This window comes from Vanessa atalanta, chromosome 9, assembly GCF_905147765.1.
Source record: "Vanessa atalanta chromosome 9, ilVanAtal1.2, whole genome shotgun sequence".
NCBI classification, from domain to species: Eukaryota; Metazoa; Arthropoda; class Insecta; order Lepidoptera; family Nymphalidae; genus Vanessa; species Vanessa atalanta.
Window position 1 is genome coordinate 11,404,604 of NC_061879.1, and position 25,966 is coordinate 11,430,569.

A 25,966-nucleotide genomic window follows, 5' to 3' on the forward strand; every position below is an offset into this window, starting at 1 on the left:
GCCCCCCGCCGGCTGCTAGGTCGCTGACCCCACCCGCGGAAGCCTCCTCGCGAATCTGGCGCCCCCTTTCCCTCCACTCCTCGCTTCACCGCGCCGCCCTCGCTCCGCCGCGACGCCCTCCGACGTCAATCCCCCTGCGGTGACATTCACCAACTTTGAACGTTGAATGATTGTAAACTCCTTCCGTGTGCCGCCTGAGGCCTCAATCATCTGATATCTTACGAGAACCACTCGTGGCGAAATATGACATCTTAAATGATCCCGAGACACTGTCACTTACTCTTCCAAAGTACAAACATAATTTCTACACTTCATTTAGTATAGATCGACGATTATTCAATCGAAATTAAACTGGCGTAAAAATTCCAAGTTTTCAGTAATATCACAATAATTAAGTTAACTTTAATATTGACTCACGGTTAAACTTTTAGACACAAAGTTGCTATTTGCATTTCGTTGCGAGTGACGCGGCTGCGAGGCAGACGAGCGGGGCGCTGATTGCGATAGATATGAAGCTGCTAACGAAGCACGCGTGATTCATCAGTTCATCCACACTCTACAAGTCAACGAACAAGTGATTTACGATTAAACCAATAAAATCTTAATTAACAAGTGTGAAGATATTATTTTCAATACGAAGTATAGAGACATCTTGAGCGATATTTACACGATACGAACATTTATTATATAACGATTATAAAATGATCTTAAAAGATAAATCATTATATCTACAAATGGTAACTGACGTAACTCGGAATTAAATAATGATAATCAGCTTTTATCTTATCTTTTACTTCACCGCCAATACTAGAATTATTTGATTAAATAAACAATAATGATTTACAACATAATTTTAAATGTAATGACGTCATTATATTTTAAAAATAATGCTTTGTATTAGTATTTTATGTTACATCAAGAAAGTAATTAACACACTCAAAATCTATTTACAAGAAAGTTTAAATACCAAAATTAATTTTTAAATAAGTGCAGAGATGTAGCGGACTTTCGTACTTCATATAGATATGGATATCAAAATTATTAATAATTAATTAAATGATCCAATAAAAATATAAAAACTACGTGACAGCAATAGAAATGTAACAATTTGCTAGCCATAGCTGAACAGCCTGCTAATAATAAATTAGGCTTAAGATTTAGAACTTATTCTTTTCTGTGTACCGATTTTTATCAATAAATTATTTGCCATATGGCTGTCCTTTTTTAACCCCACACGTTTGAATGAGTTAGCATTGTTTTTAATTTAACGATCGTGTGCACTGAATAATTATTATAGCAGTGTAGAGTATTTTGTTTACGATATTGTTCTTTATCAAAGTTAACATAATGTGACTAATGACTTCTTAGTTGATTGCACACCTTGGGAATGAGATGATCGCCTCCAGGCTGTTTCAAGTAACGGAAATATGTATGTATGAAAAGAACAATTTTTAAAATAACACCGCTGAGTTTCTTTCTTCTTTTCTTCTAAGGTCCGAGGTGTTTATTTCTGAACCGGTGGTTTTTTTTAGTAAAGATTTTCGACTTTAACTTAGACTGAGATACATTTCATAAAAACAGATTTCAAAATAAAAATGTTTTTTATAGCAGGCCCTCGTAAGGAATTCGGAATCGTTATTTTACAAGATTAATTAAAATTAAAGCTTCGTTTACGCCGTGTGGTTCCGGAATAGAAAAGAGCCACCCCATCTCAAGCTGTGAATGTCGAATGGGACGGCTACATTCAAAAAAGGTATAAATAAAATAATGATAGCTAACATTAATATAAATATATATAAATAAAGTGAAATATGATTAAGTTGGTATGTAGCCGTTCGAAACCAAAATAAAAAATAAATTAATTGCACAACTATATTCCACATCTGGACTGAGGCGTCATGTACGAGTATGTGGTAGATTTTCATCCGATATGTTATGCAGGTTTTGTCACGATGTTTTCCTTCATTACCGAGCATGAGAAGATTACTAAAACTTTCAGTGCTTACGATCGTCATGATCTTGCATTTTTTTTATTTCATTACCTTTACAAAATTTGCGGTATTTACGTCAATTCAGACTTCGCACGGTTACAATTAAGATGTTATCAAAAATACATTTTTAAATATACAACTATTATAATACAATCAGTAACCCCCCTAAGAAATTACTTCCTTTGCTTATGCGCTTTATAATTTTGCTAACGATTCCGTTCTTTTGTAAACTTTTAAATGTGCCACATTATCGAAAATTGAAAATGTAAACGTCATTTTTTGGAAAATAGGGAAAAATTTGTCATTACATGTTTTTTAAAGACCTCCTCTTCTTTCTCGACGGTTGTGAAAAATAGAAAATAGAAATGTTTAAGTAGTATATTTCTTTATAATGTATATGAATCAACAGCTTGTTACTTTCTGATGTATTTTTTTTGTTAAATAATCAAATATTAACAGTTGTTTTATCCATGCCTTTCAGGTATCGTTTCTATTAATTCGATTTACGTTATTAGTGACATGCCATTTTGCCATAGCATCACAATTTAATAAACTCGAATTATATAATATTTTGTCGGATGTACACTTATTACTGGTGTTATTTTTATTTTAGTTTTGATTTCATTGAATTGTTAGGCGTTAGTTTTTGAATTTTTAGATAAACGTTTAGTTAAATATGTTTATTTACATACACAAATAATCACTTACATTACCTATGAGAGTATATACAAAACAAAATTAAAAACGGCTACTGTACTAATCATGATCGCCTGTAATAACCGCTAGACCATTTCCCGGTCGAATCACAATTTTCCTAATTTTTTGGATAAAAAATGAATCACCCATTCAGTAAAAATACAAATTTTAACTTTCAAAAATGTTTAAACAGTATTGCACTGTAATAAATAAGCTTAGATATATCTATTGGGTGAAAGTAACGCTTACTAGATCACTACTAATTTGTTAGTTTTATCTGCTACATAATAATATTTAAATATCTGAAATTAAATTTCAATTTGACTCGAACATAAAATCATCATTGTGAGCTGTTCATATAAAGTAAATAAATATAATGTTATATGTAGCAATTATGATGTCTACATATTCCCATGCGAAATATCTGAACCTATTTAAGATAAGCTAATAACCGGAATTTTCGACTTCGTAAAGTCATAGTGTCTTTTGTGTGATCTCTAATCCCGTATATGCAAAGGCAATTTATAAGATTTTATAGACATATAATATACTTTTACTCAATTTTAAGACTCTACTTTATCTTTATTTAAATAATGTTAGTCATAAAAATAGAAGCTTTTGCACGAGAATGTTGCCGTCTTACTTCATACTTGGACTGTCTTATCGCTTGGAGGTGACTAGTTTCTTTCCGAATACTCTCCGAAAGGAGACTACTATTAAGTCGACCACACAGACCATTCTGCTACTGCGAGAAGTACCCACTCAGATCTTAAAGGTAGAGTTTAAATATTGACGATTCGAAAATGCTTTATTGTAAAGTCTACTTGAATAAAATACATTTGATTTGATTTCGATATGAACCACTGTTGCGTCAGTCGTTCGCCGTAGCTGGCAAGCACAAGAGGAGCTGTCGACTACACTCCAAGATGCACCAAGAGGTGATGAGTAACTAAGGAAGATTACAATCCCAAAGTACTTTCCATAATCAGAATTAAGTAAAATTGTTTAAAGTTGAAAGATCTCGTGACACGAGTTAAACAATGACACTGAAGTTAAACTAGATTTAAACAATTAAACATCTAATACGATTATTTAGAACTCATACAGGATTACGGACACATTTTCAACTCTATCTTACGGAAACATTGTTAAATTGATATCAGAAAACCCGTTCTGGTGAATTGAGTACGACGGCAACTAATCTGAAGGCCACATGTTCGAGTTCGAGTCTGATCAACATTTCGTTTAAACGATTATAGTGTAAAATTCTCCCTCGGGGAAATCTAACATGTTAGGCAAGTTAGCGGGTGATATTGAAATAATTGTTACGTTACCTAAAATCAAGGTAGTTTCGTTAAGCGTAAAAACATAGGTTATAATTTTAAACACGTAAGAATCAGTAAGAAGATTTACATGTAATTCTTGAGATCATCAATATGTAAGATAAACCACAATTTTTGAAAATATTGTCACGGAATATGCCAGTTAGAAAACTTTTAATGGAGATGCATGGTTTTTTTCCAATCACATTTAATAATTAAGTACTGGGGATTAAAAGCGTTAAGATACGATAATCAAAAACTACATATTTAAAAAGATCATTTATAAAATCAGAGCAGTTCTGCTCACAACAATTAGATAACTCATATAGAGTAGTAAAGGCTGTCGAACAGTAGTTTAAGTATGGCTTTTTAATAAATTGTATTACATGACATAATTTGACGCGATGCCAAATGTCTGTGTGTAACTGCGTAAACAAATTTCAAGTTTAAGATTGCAATACGCTTGAGCCGAGCCTCAGCCAACGTGAGTGGAGGAAAATTAATAAATGATTTTAATATGTACAGAATAAACAACATTGCTTCAAAGTGTGTCTGTCAAGCTAAGCCAAACGTACCGAATGTATGAAACACGTTGGCGCTCGACTGCATTCGACCAGCTCAGCCAGCGACGATGACCAATGGCGATGTTTGACAAATGGGCTACTACTGAGCTACAGCCAACATAAATAGATCAGCTTCATAATATTAATAAAATGATACCAGTCTTAAATAAGGCAATACATGTAATATTTATTCATCGCTTTGTAATGTAATAATTATTTTAGGAAAAAACATTATTTAAATAAAATTAAATTCATAGTATAGACTGCTTGAGAGGAAGATCTTATTGGTCTAAGTTGAAACGACTGAATATTTTAAAGATAGAAAAATGCATTAGGGATTGAGGATATTAGCATATAGAATATAATAGAGCCGTACAAAATCTATTAAAATAATAATAGTTTGACATTCAACTTAAAAATAATTTAAAAATTATCGATACTAAATTTAAAAATCGATTACTGGTATTATAACACCATTTAACCAAGTTTCTAACGGTAGGTATATAAACATTGCCTAAGCTGATAGTTTTCAATTACCAGGCTTCGATGGACTTTAACATCGGAATACAAATAAATTGACTATTATTAATCTAGGCGTAAACGGGGACGAGCTTATTCTCAGAAACGCGAATATAGATTTATTTGCATAATTGACTACCGCACTAACACTGACATAAATTTTATCAGTATATAAATTTAAAATGTTTGATTGTAATTAAAATATTATATTTAAACTATTAGTATTACATGAGCGTCAAGGTTACGATTTATTAATAATTTTATCCTCCTCTTCTTGGGCACGGCAGAAGATTTGATTTCATGGCGCAGGCCCAACAGCTTCACTTGCTTTATGAAGCTTATTACTACCCCCTTCGTAGCTCCGAGTCGCTGGTGAGTATTACTTGATAGAAAAACTTAATTAACCATCTGTATTGATGTTAACTAGGTACTACCGAGTTGATACTGAGTTGGTTTTACTCTTATACTACGGAGTATGGAGTACGGAGACGATATTATTACGATAGGAAACCTACTTGGCAAACATTTACTTTAACTGTTTTTTTTTTCTGTTTTTTTTTTTTATGTTAGAGGTGGCAAACGAGCAGGAGGCTCACCTGATGGTAAGTGACTACCACCGCCCATGGAAATCCGCAACACCAGGGGGTTTGCAGGTGCGTTGCCGGCCTTTCAGGAAGGAGTACGCTCTTTTCTTGAAGGTTCCCAAGTCGTATCGGTCCGGAAAAACCGCCGGCGAAAGCTGGTTCCACAGAGTGGTTGTGCGAGGCAGAAAATGTCTTAAAAATCGCGCTGTTGTGGATTTTCACAATCCAAGTGGTATGGATATTTTGAATTTTGACGAGATGTCCGAAGGTGAAATTCAGCAGCCGGGATCAATCCGAACAATTCCTCGGAACATTCCCCGTGATAAATTCTGTAGAAGATGCAGAGCGATCCAACATTTCTACGCAAAGCCAAAGGATCAAGCAGATCGGAAAGAGCTTGATCGTCGATAATTCGACCCGCTCTACGTTGGATACGTTCAAATGGAAGGAGCTGGTACTGGGGAGCACCCGCCCAGAGGTGAGAGCAGTATTCCATGTGAGGCCGAATTTGCGCCTTGTATAGTCTTAGAGGATGGGCCGATGTGAAATACTGTCTCGCCTTGCTGAGCACACCGAGCTTTTTTGATGCCAATTTGGCTTTGCCTTCCAATTGACCGCGGAACTGAACGAGGCTCGAAACATCGACGTCAAGTATTCCGATACTAGCTGTGGCGACTAACGGAATGTTCTCGAATCGTGGAGATACGACAAATGGTGTTTTCTTAGCAGTTAATGCGCAAACTTGCGTCTTTTTAGGGTTGAAATGGACTAGGTTTAGCCGACCCCAGTTCGAGACTTTGTTTAACGAAGACTCGATTTCAGACACAAGTTTGTAGTCCGGTTTTCTTCGACGTTTTCCCGAGAAATATTTGCACGGCCGGTGTATGAGGTGTCTACGGTGCTGTCGTCTGCATAGCAGTGAATGTTACTGATTTGCAACAAGTCATTGATATGCAGAAGAAACAGAGTGGGTGATAGAACGCACCCTTGTGGAACACCAGCATTGACGAATTTTAAGTCGGAGCATGCACCGTCGACAATGACCTTGATGCTCCGATCTGCCAAAAAACTGGTAATCCAATTGCTAATGTGTTTGTCTCACAGTTGATTTCTGAAAGCAACCATCCATATCCATCTATTAATCATCGATTACAAAATGCATGATAACGGAATTAGCTGCTAGTCTAATAATAACATAAAAAATGAGGTTATATTTCAGATAATATATATTTATAAAAAACGCCTGATACACGCTTTCACGTAGCTTTGTCACCACAGTGTGTTGGGTGATTTATATTGAAATATTTAGTCATGCGTAAAAAACTAAATCCGTTCAACTTAAACAACGCTTACATTATTACATAAAACACATACCTTTTCAATGATATTTAAGTTTTTATACCTAATATAGATACGACATAGGAGGTTTTATTATTTATACATATAGTATAAATGTACTACGTTGAACCCGATTACATGAAAAATATAAAAAAAAAATTAAAGTTATTTATTTACTTAGATCTGTAACATAGTGTGCTATTCTTTAATATCGTATCTTGAAATCTTTAACATTAATTCAATAATCGACTTACTTTGACGATAGTTGCTCGACCTCCGTCACATCTCGGGTCGTTGAGACTTCCGTGTTGGATTGGCAGATTTGTCAAGCAAAAAAACCCTGAGGTGGATCTATTTTATTCCGTGGGTGCCATATGGATTTAAGATTATTTATTAATGATTAAATATCAATACTGTTGTGTCCCTGCTTGAAATGAAATTGATATTTTGAAAACATCCATACTTTTGTATTCCTTTAATTCATATAAACTAGCACAAAGGCTCACCAGAAAAATTTACATTGATTACGGTGTGGATTGATTGTGGCAACGACACAGTCTAAGCCACTGCCGTAGATAAATTATAAAAAAGTATTGTTTCACGAAAACTACCCGGCAGTTATGTAATGAGGTGAGTAATCCGATGTAAACTAACATCTAGACCATTATAAATACAGACATTTATTTCGTTTCAGTTTCTAAATTTAAAAATACAGATTAAATTATTAGTATGACTTTCAAAACAAATCTCAAAATCTAGCAATCAGTCTTAGACTAAATTATTCTATAAAAACAAACAGAGGTTAAATATAATGGCTTGGCAGTACCGTGGGGTTGAAGATTTGAAAAATTAATGTCGACACGCAGACGATCGATCGATTGTCTGTTTTCTACGTCTTGGGAGGTTAAACTAAAATATTTACAACACTTTGTTTTATTTGAGTAATCATGTGATAAGCGTTATTCGCTTACAGAACTTTTAAAGGTATAGCTTTTCTATATCATGACAATGACATCTTGTAACAGAAAATAGTTAATAATTGATGTAAACACACTAGTAGAGACGAATAAACAACTTTGACAATTAATTGAAGCGATATCATTGGTCGAGATATTTGCAAAAAAAAAAAAAATAGGTTTTTTTAATATCGGTGAACTTGTTATTAAATCTTTGTAAGTAAAATTAAAGTGGATATCAATAGTTACGTGAAATAGTGTTGTATTATAATTAAAAATATTTTATCAAGAATATATTAGTCTTAGGCTTGTTGATCTTTACTCCTTCTATGAATAGACAATAGTAAAGTATTGCCAATTAAAATATTGCTTAAACAAAAACCTTATTTAAATAATTTTTTTTGTTAAGAAATTTTAAATAAAAGCGTAGTTTTGAATTTGACAGTGTTTACACTATCGCGCTCTGTTAAGTAAAGCTGTTGGTCCAGCACCTGAACTCTTTCTGATCATAAATTCGGTCAAAAGGTCATCGTCGTAAATAAACGTAATAAAAAAGGTAATTATAAACGTATGAGACGGGACGATAAACAATTTAGATCTCAGGAATATCAGCATATTGGCTCATATACTCGAATAGTTTTTATATTTGCAAATTACTAAATATTGTCTATCACGGTTACTATTTACTCATCTAGTTTAATTCTAATAATAAAAAACACTCGTTACTAAGTTAGGTTATTGTCGCAAGTACATTAACCGCCCTTGCCCTTTCAACCTTCTGAAAAAACACCTCGAGTCTCGGGGTCATCCCGCCCTTGAGCCATTGTCTTCTCTGAATGTCCTAACGCGACCCGCGCGTCTGTTAACCTCGCTTTGAGTTATTTGTTATGATTAGTATGTTTTATATGCGCACACGATTTGATTCGCGTGGGTTTTGCATTTCGATATTTCATATATTTGAATCCTACATTGTCTGGATTAGAATTAACTTCAGGAATCGAAAAAAAGAAGGAGAACAGATAAGTTACACGTATACAAGTTTCCTAACAATATGTAGATTGAGGCTTTTTGAGAAAGTGTTTTTTGAGCGTTTTCCATCACGCTGGTACAATGTGGGTTGGTGAATAAATCATCAAAATATGCACCATACAAAAATATTCATCATCAAGCAGCAGACACCGCGAGGCTCACTTAGTATTCATTACCTTATTTGTAGTTATGAACATTACTATATTTTTTTAAACCGAATTAATATAGGTAAATTGTAAACGTATTAATTATAAGACTTTTTTTATATATTTTTTTGCAAGCTACCTTCTGAGGGACTATCAGCTGATAGTAGCTAATTAATACTATAGATTCGATATCGCCCTTTACATTTTTATTTATATTGTTTAAAAAATAGTAAAATATTTATTACTTCTAATATTATCGCGTAATTTTTTTGGCGAACATTCTTGTATTGTAAGATAACGATGAGCATAATTAAGCGTGACGCGACTATGTCCAGGTTCAATGTTCGGTGTTGCCATTAAGCTAGTTACAGTACACTGCCGGACAAACGTACATGTAAACATTACGTGGCTTTTAATTGTGTGTTGCTAATTTTTTTCGTGTATTTATGAAATTTTATTTAAATAATAATTGCTAATTGAAAGTATTTTATATTATTTTAAATATTAAGTAGCCCATTTAATTAAGTCAATTATTTATGTTATGTTTATTTTTTTTAATTCATTTTTTAGAACTAATTTGCAAAGTGGTTTTTGAAAATAAATGTACCTATTGTCTGGATTACGTTGGGAATACCTGTTTAGTCTTTTTTTAAACAATTTTCTTATACAACTGACGCCCCACATATTGTACACTAAACTGTTATTCTGTAAAAGTAACTTCGTATCACACACGTGAAATGTTGAAACTGACAGACGGTGGACGGATATATGCTATATTTATGAGTGTATTCTGAATTTTGACGTGCGTGTTCTGCAATGACAGCTTATTCTAACATAATTAGCTCTAATGAAGAAAGTATGAAATCAATCCGACGAATAATATTGAAACGTACACACGACAAAGGAATAATAATACGAATATATGATTAATTTAACCAAAAGGCAAATAAAAACAAGTAAATAGTTTTTTTTATGATTCGGGCGTAATTGCTAACGTCATTGCCAAAATACAAGGCTAATAACAATACCATCATACGAAAAGGTCAGTGGTAATTATCAGTTTGAAATAGATTTGTTATATAAAAATATTGAAGATATATTTTTTAATATTATATTTATTGAATTCCATTAAAATATTATTATTTAAAATTAGTATACGACTTTTTTACGTTTGCATACAAATTAATTATAGTTTAACTATTTAACATTTAAATAAATACGTGTGGTCCTTATTAATATGTTTATAATATTTGTATGTACATACATAGTATGTTTAGTATTAGTAATATTTTGTTCCATTGTTCTAGTTTTCGATAAATCAATCTAACGGTTGTTTTTAAAGCAATTGACCGTAAAAGGCAGGTTATATTTCATGGCCTTGAACGAAATTTCGATTTCGTAAATTGCTTATGGCAGTTTGTATAAGCTTAAACACAAAAACCTATTAGATATGATTTAAAAAAATTAACTAGCTAACAACGTGCCTACAGTTATTTCGCAAGTGACACACTTAATGTCAGCGCTACCCGCCATCTTATAAAAACATTTTTTAGCAAATATGTTACAACCGGTGCGTCATGCGATAAAAAAGTAAGAATCTTTTTGTAGTATAAAAAGTATTTAGTATTTTTTTATTTTAATATTTTTGAAGTATTTCATATAAAACCTTTTTGAAAACAACAACTATTCTTTATAAATATTTAAAATTCAAAAAAGTTTTTTTTTTTAAATAAAATAGTTTACAGAATCCGGACGTATTTTTACTTTAAGTTAAATTTTGTACATATATATATATTCGTTTAATGTTATTAGACAGTATTAGTGGTGTATCAATGTGTATCACTTTAAATAACCGATAACATACATACTTATTAGGTATACCTACATTTGTATCTACGTACAATATCTGAACTTAAGGAATTCAACAGGATTGAAATTCCTTTTAATCATGCACAAAGAGAAAACAGTATTCTTATTCCTGTCACATTACCTAACAGTTATTTAAATGATAACGCCCTCTTATATTAGTCAACTGTGCAGGAGATATTTAAATGCACCCACGTGCACGTACACTTAAACACACATACTTACTATTCCTTCAAAAGTATAGTCCTATGGAACAACCAGAACGGAACAGAAGGAAAACCCCAATGACTGATGCCTCCGACCCTGGATTGCAATCTCGGATAAAATAAAATAATTCTGTAATTATTTAAAACAGTTGCGCGGGAGGAGCATATACGTTGGGCAAGAAATTGAAATTGTATTTATTATATAATATTGATATTTAAAATGCCCGTCGATAAATAATGTTTTCAACAAGAAGTTGATTAAGTCTTGTCCCATCAGGTTCCTTTTGGAACACGTTTTTAATGTTGTTTATCAAACATTAATTGTATACCAATTATAATATGTCAAAAGTTTTCGGTACCGTTAATAAGAAGCATTTTTTAATTTAATTTACACTTGCTCGTTAATTTATCATATCGAATAAATATTGACGTACAGATGGTTGCAAAAAAAGGTGGAGCCGTTTAAAAAATATTCACCATACGGACGAGTTCATGAGAAAGTTAAGTGTTAACATATTTTTTTATCTATTTTAATGTTTACTTTTTTATGTCTTTTTTTTGCCATAAAACATATGTTTAACACGTCATTTCATACAATAATGTGCCCAAAGCCTCATAATTGCCAAAATTTATGAGAAGAACCCGCGAAACAAACACACGGGACAACATATTCACATAATTTTGCCAACAATTAATAAAATTATATTTTTGATTTAAAATGGATTAGAAGGTGATTTTTTTATTTCCAAGCTTTATTTTCATTTTGAAATTCATTCCTTTTTCAGTTTTGCACATAGAAGATAAACATCACAAAAAATACAAAATATATATAATTATATTTTTGTAATACTTATTATGAAATAAGAATAATTTAAGTGTAATCTATACATAACGCTGGCTGGCTGTGTAGTCACCGTGATGCGGACATCCTAATTAAATTCGCGTCAGTGACTTATTAATTTGAAAATTTAATTTTATCATCAGTAATCGCGACCACGAAAAGCAGTAAAAATTACAATTATTCTCAGTCCATGAATGTGCCAGTGGGCAAAGACCTCCCCCTGTCAGGGGATTTGCGCTTGTCCCGCAACGTTACATTGCAAGCTGGTCGCTATATAGCTAATAAAAAAAAAACTAACTTCAAATAACCTAGAAAAGAAATTTTCAAATCGGTTCTCAAATGACCGAGATATGAGCATAAAAAATACAACCAAATTGAAAGCCTCTTTCTTTGCTTTGATGTCGTTTAATAAGGCCATAAGCGCGAGCTCCAGGGTACTAAATCTTAATCTAAATCTTTTAGAATCTGCCAGAGTTCTAGAAGATGGCAGTTATTACATTCCCGCGCCTTGAAAACATGTAGTCTTTCGTCTGATCTTTTTCCCATCAGATTATGAGAATTGTGTGCACTTGTGATTGCGCACACACTTGTGCACCATAACATGTCTATGTCTATATCTGTATAACTTAATTAATTTATAACACATTCAATATAAAAAAAGAAAACAGTTTAAAACTACCGCGATCCAATAGTGCGTTAAAGAGACTACTCGAATAAAGAAGATATTGATCAACATTTTTTTAATAAATATAATCTCTTCTAGCATTACTATATCAATGTCCTGTTATCTAGAGACTCAGGTCTCTACCTTTATTTTTTGTGAAACACGTAACGATTACTGTTCAGAAAAATACAAAGTTTATTTAAAAACAACATAAAAACTTTACCATTTGTATGCACATATTTATAAATATCACTGAAGCAAATATATATTTTTTACATTGTCTTACGTTGTACGGACTTTACCGCTACTTCATGACTGAATGAACAGGAATAGCATAATTATATGGAATAATCGTAATCATAATGGGGTAATTAAGAACGGGGTATTAAAAAACATACCTATTTGTTTTTTTAATTTGACATATTTACTGTGACGAATTCATTTTTTTCATCTTTTTTTACTCTAATTTACATTTTTTTATTGATCATATTAAAGTTCGCCAAAATTAAAAAAAAAACGATTGACAAATAGAGGAGAGAAAAAGTACTGAATTGTTTTTATCTTTGCCTATTTACTGTAAAAAAAAAATGAATTATAATTAGTAAATGTAATAAATTATAAAATAGCTGATTTAACGGTGTAATGTTTAAGAAATACTGCACAATGCTCCGCTTATGTTAGCAGTTAACACACAGTCACTGCTTTTAGTAGCCTCTATTAATTAGGGTAATAACTTAATAAACTGCCTTGGTCTAGTGGCTGGATAAGAGGACGCAGATCCCGAGTTCAAAGCCCAGGTCGGCAGATACAAGTTTATTGAGACTGTCGAAAAATTCTCAGTTGGATACGGATTCTGGATTTGCAGTCCTATCTGTGTTTGCGCACACATATACACTATTGTATGTCCTGCGCAGTTGGCAAGTTAACCTAGAGAATGACACTGAAATTGGTCAAAAGTACATCATCAACTTAAAAAACCATTAAAAATAATTATTATCAATTAAATTCAGCCTGTGCTGTCCTCGCTCCAGGAGACCTCTCCTGGATCTCAAAAACTTTTTAAGCAAGCCATTACACAAACGACGCAATCAATGAGTGAGGTCCAATCCTAGTAGGCATAGGACTAATAATGTCGTGTCTCAAGCCTAAATGCTAAATTAAAAAAATTGCGACTGCTGATATATGATTACAAAGTTATACATACTTACTTTTGTTTATAATTAATCTCGTAGTTACATATCGTACTAGCCGAAGAAATCTTATGCTTGTTATTTAATTTAATTAATGTTAATCTGTTAATTTTTTTTGTTTAGTTTAGATAAGATTATATGATTCATATAATATTTAAGTGATATTATAAGTACCAAAACTATTACAGTGCGTGTTATGTTCTCCACTAATTGGGGTTACATTTGAACATTCTTCTTTATAAGTTGTATTTTTGTCTACTTATATATTATGTGTAATTCGATTGGAGTTCCTTTGTAAAAAAATATATAACCCCAAAATTTGCCGCCATAATAACCATTTACTGTGACAAATGTTTATACGTATGGGGAACGGGGTAATGTATGTGTAAAGTTGGCTAATATATAATATTAATGATATCTACAAAATCTGTTGTCATCGTTGTAACGGCTCGAAGTTACTGAAGCGTATTGACGCGACGCTAGCGAGTGAGAAAAACTAGCGGGCCGTAATTAGGCGTTCCGTAAAATATTCTAAACGATTACTTTTGATTTATGATTTTCGTGCACAGTTTGTTGGTTTTTGAAAAATGCAGGAGAATTAGATCGTTTTTTTTTTATATTAAAAGATCGTGTTCTTGAAACAGTCTATCTTGCCAATAAAATCGGAAATAGGATTACAGCCATTATTAAAGCCTTTGGGGTACGCTATTAAAGAAAATACATAATTTTCGACATATCGTTTGATGACATTTTATACAACTTATATTAAGTATAACTATATCTTTTATAAGACGAGTTTAACGACCTTGGTACGCCTACATTAAGCTGATTACTAGATTGTCTATTCTGAATATAAAGTATAATTTCAACTATTATAAGAATAATACTTACTTTTGATAAATAATCTTAAGGCACTCAGGCAATAGTTATTTCTTAATACAGTACCTAACGTTCTTTACGACGAGCAGACGGACGAACCAATGTGATGTCTTACCACTCACGACCCTAATAATATTAGTAGACCAGTTAGAAAACGTGAATTTTGATCGAAAGTTGCGCGTTAACCCCGGGTAAGACGAATTATACAATAAATAAAACATTTAAAATTTTATTGTATAATTCATCTCGTTTACATATCGTACTAATCAAAGACAATGAGATTCAGACATAGACATTTTACTACTTTAACTTATTGTTATATTCATAACAGTAATCAAGAAAAATATCGTGAGGAAGTCAGCATGTGTAGGATGAAAATCTGCCATATGTATACCACGATCCTCAGTTGATTTATTTATTTATATGAGAATTGCTAACAAAAATAAAATCACATCAACAAATTCCATGCAATTACATGTATACTAATTCCATTTTCAATTAGGTATATACAATAACTTCGTAAACATCAAATATTTAACTTTACAGTAAATTATATAGTATAAAATTACAATCACTTATATAAGGATTTGAATAATCTAAACTATAGTGGGACATTGACGGACGGCTAAATTTTAATATTAATATATTATATGATATCGTGTAAAATTATATATAATGTTAAAATTTAAACATATCAGATAAAGTTTATAATAAACAAAATATCAACAGTAGGTATTTTATCGGATGATTTCTGGTTCGTTGATATAATTATTTATTAACAATCCAAAGACCGTGATCGTGCCTCGGGCTAGCCGGAAATTTCTCGTTACTGAATATATCTTATGTATCAATTACCTTTTAAAAAGAGATCGTATTTAAATTGTATGAGTATTCAGACATTTAGTAGAAGACAAAGTCGCTTGCTGTTGCTGTCTGAATTTCCGCTTACTTCTTCTACAAGTTCTTAACAAGTTTTGATACAGTTTTCACTAGTAGAAAGAGCGATAAACGAGAAAGATTTGTGGAAATATTTTGTACTAAATGACTGAAAAGTAATATTTTATTTAAAAAAATATGTTTTCGAACTATTATGTGGCTAACGCTAGCTGAATCTTACGAGACAGATTAAAACAATGCAGAACAACATTTAAGGTCTTAACAAAAAAGCACGTACCTATATTCTAAGGTACATTCATAATAGCATTTTTTATCTACATCAAATTATTAAGTATAATATTGTATATGTTTCTTAGCTTGGGAATTTAAAATAGATTTAAACTTTTACATTATGATATTTAAATGAGTACTTAAGAAGATATAATCGTACACAAAATATGTGCAAATAAAAGATCTTCCATTATGAAACGGCTGGTCAAATAACTAGCTGTAACAATAAAAAATTGGTTATAAAAAATATCTTAATTTTAATATATTTTTACCTACCAAAGTGGCTTCGGCGTCAGGATCCAGGATTTTTTGTAAAAAAAAAGTTATAAATAAATATATTTTTTAATTAACCCGTACAAACTCGGGATGGGTAGCTAGTACCGTATTAATAAGATTTTGAGATCTTATTAATACAGAACTAGCTACACATTGGTATGAGATAAAAGTAATATAATAATTGACATAGAATAAGTCTTACTTAATGTTTAAAACCAGTAATTAGATTGTAGGTTGAAATCGTTCGCTCGTATTAGGGTTTAGATAAACTATAAAAATGACCGATAAAGCCAATATCTTAGTGCATCAGAAACTTTGATCTTAATTCAAATTTAACTGGCCACAAGAGTACATTAAAAAAAGGTTTACGTAAGCAATGACGTGTGACATAACGCTTTCAGCCTAGTTGGAGTGATAAGATCGGATCTCAGTAGCGTCCCTGGCGTGTGGCGTACCATTTTACACTTCGCTACGTGTTGTCGCTACGATTTTTGAAGCGGGCAACATTAAAAAAAAAAAGAAAACATTGGCGGGAAATTTAAGCTCTCTTCTGGATACGCTGGAAGCGGGAACGTTGATATAACATTATTTTACATTACTGTATTGTTTTACTTTCATTCTTAACTTAACCAATAAAGAGAAAAACGTTATTAAATTATTTCAAGAGTGATACATACAACTTATATAAATATACCGTACAAATAACTTGCAGCAGTTAATTAACACATAACTTTCTTTTACATCAGAAGTGGGATAACGAATAATACGACCGACAGGATGCCGCGAAACCGAAAGCGAACACGTAGCAAAGTAAGGAGGAAACCATCATCGTCGAGTTCCACCTCATCAAGTTCATCATCATCGTCTAGTGAGAGGGATCGCTGCCGGCGTCGCCGCCATGTAAAGAAGTTAACCGTGAGTCAAAGTACCATCTTATCGACTGTGATACCAGAATTTGATCCTTTGAGTGATAATATCGATATGTGGATTAATGTGGTAGAAGCTAATGCCCGTGCGTTCGGTTGGTCAGATGCCATGACTAAATTTCAAGCATTACAAAAATTAAGAAAAACTGCCCAAGTTTGGTACGATTCGTTACAAAAGACTGAAACACGTTGGACTACGTGGAAATGGCGGCAGTGGCGTGATAGGTTATCCGATACTTTTCAGGTAAAAAGAAATACCTACATTTTGTTAAAAGAATTAATTGACACGAGGCCTTTCGAAGGGCAATCACTATATGAATTTTTTTTTCAACAAAAATGTCGAATCGATAAATTATCATTATCTTTTTCGGAACAAGACATCATTTCGATTATTGTAGGGACAATAGGTGATAAAAGTATATCGATTGCATCGGAATCAGGTAGTTTTAGATATTGTGACGAATTAGCGTCCTTCTTACATGCCAAAGTGTATGAATGCGAAAAAGAAAAGAAAAGTAACCAATTAAAAAACAATTATATATCAAAACAGGTTTTTCAATCTCGAAATGTACCTATAAATAATAATACAAGTAATAGTTTGAGTATGAATTATGCCGATTCAGGAACTAGAAGTAGCAATATCCGTTGCTTTCGTTGTGGAGAATCCGGACATAAAAGAAGTGATTGTGACGTAAAGGGTAATATAAATTGTGCGTTTTGTAAAAAAACAGGCCATTTAGAATTGGCTTGCATGAGTAGGTTAAAAATGAAACCGGAAAAAGATGCCGAAGTTAAATTTATTAGCGAGTCCGAATCGAAACAAAAATTTTTTAAAAACATTTTAATTAATAGTACTTTTGAATGTCGTGCATTTATTGATATGGGTAGCGATTGTTCCTTAATTGTTTCTGAATTTGCTGAAGAATATTCATTACAACCGTATAAGTTACAAACCCCAGTTTCTTTATTCGGGTTTACAAATGATCATAAGATGATTGTAGATTATGGGGTATCTTGTACAGTACGAATGGACGATGTAGAACTTCCCGTTAAAATGTATATTGTTAAAAAGTTATCTGGTTGCGGGGTACTCATAGGTAGAAATTTTACTGAAAATAAAAGCATAATGTATAGCCGTATCGGTAATTCGTTGAAATTTAGAACTATTAGTGAATTTAGTAATGAAAGCGAATTAAAAATATGTACCATAGATAACAAAACATCTAAAGAATGCCTTATTAAAAATATTTTGTCAGACTATCCTAAATGTTTTACGAATGATTTGAGTAGCCTGGGCAAAGTACCTGGTATCGAACTCGAAATTGAACTAGCGACCAATAAAGCGGTTGTACAGCGCCCTTATCGTATGTCAGATCGGGAGCGTATAATTACGCGAGAAATTATCGAAGATTTGCTAAAAAATCGCATCATACGTTGCAGTAACTCGCCATATGCTAGTCCCGCATTATTGGTTGATAAAGCTTCCGGAGAAAAAAGACTTTGTATAGATTACCGAAAATTAAATAAAATCACAATAAAAGACAAGTACCCTATGCCACTTATTGAAGATTTAATTGATAGGTTACGCGGATGCGAGTATTTTACGGTACTTGATTTAAAGTGCGGCTACCATCATGTTATGGTTAAAGAAAGTGACGTGTATAAGACAGCATTTATCACTCTGGACGGGCATTATGAATTTTTGAGAATGCCGTTTGGCCTGTGCAATGCTCCGGCCGTTTTTCAAAGATTGATGAATTCTGTATTAGGCAATTTAAGATTTAATAGGGTCATAAATTATATGGACGATATTTTAATAGCAACAGAGACATTAAAGGAAAATGTCACCTGCTTAAGAAATATCTTAGAACTCTTACTTGCAAACGGCTTAACCGTTAATTATGATAAATGTTTTTTTTTTAAGGATGTTATAAAATTTTTAGGTTACGATATTTCAAAAAATGGAGTAAGTCCGTGTCAAAAAAAAATTAAAGCTATTAATAACTACCCTAAACCGACAACAGTTCATGAAGTAAGGCAATTCCTTGGATTAATAAATTATTTCAGAAAGTTCATTAAAGATTGTGCTTTGACATGCCGTCCACTTAGTAACCTTTTAAAGAAAGACATTACATGGAAATGGGAAAAAGAACAAGAAATTGCCTTTGATAAATTAAAATCCATTTTAACAAGTGATACTATACTGTTAATATTTGATCCTAAGTTACCAATTTTTCTTTATACCGATGCCAGTCGTGAGGGCTTAGGGTGTATTCTTATGCAAATGACCGAATCAGGGGAGAGGCCAGTTTACTTTTATAGTCGACAAACAAGTAGTGAAGAAAAAAAATACCACTCGTTTGAACTCGAGTTGTTAGCGATAGTGGTAGGATTAAATAAATTTAGACACTATTTATTAGGATCAAACTTCAAAATCATAACAGACTGTAACGCGGTTCGTCATGCTTTAAATAAACAGGATATTATTCCACGTATTAGCAGGTGGGTACTGCAAACCCAAGAATTTACGTTTGAGACTATCCACCGACCAGGAATTCAAATGCAGCACGTGCCTTAAGCAGGAATCCTGTCGTCATTGCTAACCACAATACTTGTGCAGAGAGTAGTGTTTTGTTCATTTCAGAAGGCGATTGGTTGCTGTCGGTACAGCTACAAAATCCAAAAATTTGCAGCATTAGAGATATTTTACAATCAGGACAGGCCGAGTCTAATATGCAAATATTTAATAATTACGAATTACTGGGCAATAAAGTGTATAGGCGCACGGAATTCGGTAGACGCTGGCTAGTTCCAAAACAATGTATCTGGCAGGTAATCAGAGCAAACCACGATGAAGTTGGTCATTTCGCGGTTGATAAAACTGTAGAAAGAATTAGTTCAATGTATTGGTTCCCTCGCTTAAAGAAAACTGTTACTAAATATATCAAAAATTGTCTTCAGTGTATTTATTTTAAAAACTTGCACGGGAAAAAGCCTGGCAAGCTATTTCCCATTCCTAAATATGCGAGACCGTTTCATACACTTCACTTAGTTCACATAGGCCCATTCGTAAAAACCACTCAACTGAATACTTACCTATTGGTAATAGTAGACTCTTTTACTAAATTTGTTTTTATTTCACCTGTAAAGAGTACAAAAAGTAAATGTGTCATCAATGAGCTTAACAAGATATTTAAAGTATTTGGCAATCCAAAAAGACTCATATGTGATGCAGGTACTGCGTTCACGTCTAATTTATTTAGTTCATTCTGTAAAGATAGAGGGATACGACATCACATTATAGCCACGGCCGTTCCTCGTTCCAATGGGCAAGTTGAACGATACAACCAAACTATATTAGAGTCGTTACGCACAATGGGGGCCAATAGCGAAAACAATAAGTGGGACCAACATATTCCTACAATTCAACAAGGCATAAATAGCACTATTAACAAAACCACATCGGCGGTTCCCAGTGAAGTATTCTTTGGCTATCGCTTAAAGATGAGTCATGAAAACATGATGGACGAAGAAGTACCTATTGTGGACGTGACTAAATTAAGAGCAAAGGTCGATGCTAAAATTAAAGAAAATGCTTGTAAACAAAAACAAGCTTTTGACGCAAAGAGGAAAGAAGCCCCTATTTATAACGTAGGCGATTTGGTGGTAATCAAGATTCCTAGTTATAACAATGAGGGCCAGAGTAAAAAGTTACTGCCTCAGTTCAAAGGGCCTTTTCAAATAAAGCAATGCCTAGGAAAGGATAGATATCGCGTGGAAGATATGAGAGGAGCTGAGAGGTCTTCGAAGCGATACAACGGCGTCGCTTGTGTCGAGAACATGAAGGCGTGGATAAACATATCCAATGATGAGTAGATGCGGATGTTGTCAAAATGCATATAAAGAAAAGAAAAGACTTTAAGTTACTTAAATTTAATGCCTTCGAAGAATATCAATGTTTAAAAATATAGCAATTGTCTAATGTCTGGTGTACAAAGCTGTCAACAGAGTATTGAATCATGGTGTACGTTAAAAGCATGTGACAGGCATCTATGTGAACGCTGTCTCTTGCGAAAGATAACATGGTGATATGCAACCTCAGTGACCTAAGGTGCTGCTGGTTAAGCCATGAGGTTTGAATAAGTTAGCCGCTGATGGGATAACTTGAATAATACCTACGTTAATATCACAATTACCGTGATGAGATATCTGGTTGAAGCTTGATCGAGTAGTATTCATTATGGGATATCACGTGTACATCCTTATATGAATACTATATTTATATATATATATATATATATATAATTTTAATTTTAAATATTATTTAACTTTCGTTTACAGCTGTATACACCAGACTAAAACGTCATTCGAGGGCGAATGCGTCTGCAGGAGGGCCGGATGTTGTCGCTACGATTTTTGAAGCGGGCAACATTAAAAAAAAAAAGAAAACATTGGCGGGAAATTTAAGCTCTCTTCTGGATACGCTGGAAGCGGGAACGTTGATATAACATTATTTTACATTACTGTATTGTTTTACTTTCATTCTTAACTTAACCAATAAAGAGAAAAACGTTATTAAATTATTTCAAGAGTGATACATACAACTTATATAAATATACCGTACAAATAACTTGCAGCAGTTAATTAACACATAACTTTCTTTTACATACGTTTCAACAGACATCTGCTCTGGTCACGAACTGTGACTGTCAGCGCTTAATAAGTAATTCATAAATATGTTTTTGTTATTCAGTACATAGCTTCGTCAAAACCTATTTGTATTTATTAATTTTCTATCGTTTACACATTGATCGTACGTGAAACACGCACGTTGAATAATTTCTAATATTACGAAGAAAGCGTAGCCATCGATCGCAATTACAATAACTGATTTCATTTTATTATTTACAATATAGCATATTAAGTTGGCGAGTAACTTTCCTTAGATAGATAGATAGTATTTACATTTTTTACTAGATATTGATTGATGATGTGTTTTTTTTAACATCATATTGACATATGTCCCCTGTACGGTATCCATTTAAATACAGCAACGCGAGTTTCTCTTTAGAAGCACAATTTATATAAACTGATATATTATAGCTCCTTGATAGTGCAGTAAAATTTATCGAAAAATAATGCACCCATATTTGCTCAAACACCTCTGCTCTATAATAAGGCTATAATCTAGTTTTTAGTTTGGTTAAGACTTTTCTTTTATTAAGTCACCTGGATGCTACAAAGTTCAAGTTGTAAAGGTTTCAAATCCTTTACCGCCTTTTTAAAATATATTTATTCGTTAAAACATTTAAGTTAAAATTAACTTGACTTTACAGGAATTTTGTTTTAATGCCTTTTCAAAAGGTCCATAAAAATGTTGACATGGAATTAAAAATGTGCGACTGCATTATCGTTTTAAATAATTAAAATTGATAATAAAAATATATTAACGCTTCACACTTCACGGTCACCACAAACAAAACCTGTGCAAGGGTCCGGAAACACGCACATGAACAGCAATAATACTGCGAGCTATCTATAAAAAGATAAATATACTGTTGGTAACTTTTCTGTAGATATTTTGAAGATCCAGAAATTTCTAATATTGTTTTAAATACTTTACCTTTTTGGCAGAGTCCGGTTCACCTGGTGGTTAGGTCGGTACCACCCAGTCGTCATAATATTACAGCCAAACTTACTACTTATTTATATATAAATATATAATAAGTCATCGGATGATAAGTTGTCGCTACTGCTAATAGAAGTTACTACTTTAAAGAAATATTAATAATTCCATACCAACGCCCCATAAGCCTTAGGAACTAAGGTGTTATGTCCCTTGTGCCTGTAGATACACTGGCTTACTCATCCATCAAACCGGAACACGATAATACTAAGTATTGCTGTTTAGCGATAGAATATGATGAGGCGGTAACATGATTCCTTTGCCGAAGAATTTATTAAAAAACATAACTATACATTCTCGTGATACTCTCATTTCATTGTTATTTCGTTAAAATACAATTTAATAATAAGGAAGGTGTGAAAATAAATAAGAAGATCATTTATTAAATTTAAAATAAAAAATACATTATTTTCTCATAATTGAAATAAACAACAGTATTTCTAATATATAACAAATACTTTTTATATATTAAAGAGGCTCAATACATCTTAAATCTACATTTTGTACAATAAAATATTTTACATTTACTTTCAATTAGATTATAATTAAAAAAAAAAATACCGATTTTGTGAATAAAAATTAAAGCATGAATGTTTTTTTTTTATATTACCGGAAAATAAACAGTTCTCATATGCTTCTGGTATTTGACAAATGTATATTTTAATGTATCTGTGAATACATTTATTTCAAAGTAAAAGCTGGAAATTCAATACGATTCACGTTAGATGGACAATATTACAGTACGAACAAAACATTATTGAAAGATAATACGGTATTTAAGTCACCTTTGTCTTAGAATTTTCAATATAATATATACAAGGTACATAATAACGGTCAGTGGGATAAATGTATAACGATGAGTTAATCTTGTCATGTGTCAATAAGACATGAAAATTAAATTTAGACAACCGTACGGTTCCCAGGCTTAAGTTTTTTGCACGTATGAAAGTTCGTCAACGAATCAAACGCTTATATTATAACATACGCGTGAAAAGTCATACTCAAAGCTGACAGAGAGAGAGAGAGACTTAGAGAGAGAGAAAGAGATACTACTGTAATGTATACTTTCTATGCTCTCCTCCTTTAAACAAATATTCATTTCATTTAACAAATATTTCACGACAAACTTAGAAAAAGGTTTTACAATGTTTAAATACCAGAAGAATATCATTTTAATTATAAAAATATACTCATTGATAATTATTGAACAGAAATCAAATAATTAACTAGTTGTTGTTCCGAAACCTAATATTCCATGTTAAATATTTCGAATAGTTAAAGTACGTCCTTATTTTATATGAACCTTACTGTTCCACTTACATCCTAGTCTAAAATCAAATATTTAATATTAACATTCATAGAAATTAATACTAACCTATTTACAAATATTATATAAAATTCATTTGATTTCAAAACACTTTAGGGTAAGTTGGGTCTCTCTTTCGCGTGCAAGGAACCCGAATACATACATACACAAATATATACAAAGAGATATATATCTATATCTCTTTAACAACAATGCATTCATATTTCAGAAGATTCTTTCTCTTTTATATAACAAACATATCGTATAAATATAAGAAATTGACGTTGAAAACAGAAAATCTTAAATAGTTTCAAAAGATTCAACTTGTACAAGTATGAGAAGTGTGTAGTATTGCTATCCTTTTTTAACCACACACACGCAGACGAAATAGAAATATTTTTAGTCCTGTCAAAATGAGTTCGATTTACAAATTGTATTTAAATGGAGCCGAATCATTGTCGATCAAAAATTAATTATATATATATGACAAAAAAGTAATATAAAATAGATATAGAACTTTAGTTGTGGAATTTCAACTATATATATCAATAGTTGTCGCCCGTAAATTAGCTCGCATTTGAGGGTTGTTATTAGGCATAAGAAACCTTTGTCCTTCATTGGGCTTCAGGCTTGCTTCATACGAAATGTCATCAAATTCGAATCCTACTGATTCGCTGGCTTTTTGATTTCAAAATTTTGCGATTTGGCTGTCAAATAGCAGCAGACAGATTTGAATTCGTATTTATAATATTTGTATATGTAGGTTACAGTTACAGTAAGCGCCACAAAGTTGAACGGTCAGAAATTAGTCACGAGTGGCTGCACAAATACAGATCCGGGAAACAAGTGTGCGGACCATCTTGAGCTAGAGATGCGGATAAGCTTACTCCGCGGTTACAATTTTTATACTCTGTTCATTTGGCTATTCACTTTTTGATCTGCCTTAGAACGTGTTACGTAAAACTATAAATCCCTAGTTAATTTTAACAGAAGTATATAACGTTGTGACTAATTTATTATATGCACAAAATGACAACATGACAAACTGATTCATATTCAGACAAAAGTTACTAAAAACAAAAAAAAAATTGAACCGATTACGTAGTTTTCTCTGTTACGGGTAAGATTGGCAGAATTATTATTATATGTGTTATGAAATGCGTTCAACTAGCTAAAAAAAAAAAATTACGATTGACAAATCGCAAAACATAAAAATATAAACAAAATAAAAATTTAAAAATAGAATCAGCCTCTTCCTTTAGTGAAATTGAAAATCCATTAAATATAAAAATAGAAAACTTTCACAGATAATTAATTGATTCGACAGCAAAATATTATCGTTCAAGATAAGATTAAATGGATCGAATATTTTTACAATTAGATTATTATTCTCTAAGATTACTGCTACGATCATTTTAACAAATGTCATTGCAACTGACTTCTGCGCATAAAAAATCAATTTGTTCGGTTTTTGATTCGCATATTTTAATTATCTTGTTGTAAAAATATTAATTCATTTTTATTAAACTTAAAAATTTTCATACCTTTTAATAACTGGCTGAACGCAGTAGGAATTGTACACAATTGGATCAAAAATATTTTATATTTATTTCTCAGACCAAATACTAGGTATTGATAAAGATATGTATTATTTAACTAACTTCAGAAAGTTCTAGAAAATTCATCGGTCAAAAATGTTGATATTTAATTAACTCCCATTACATTGACGAAACTCATTTACTTATTTCACGTTTATAATAAAAGCATTTTGATTTGCAAATGAGAATATGAAAAATAATTTCAAATAACACGACG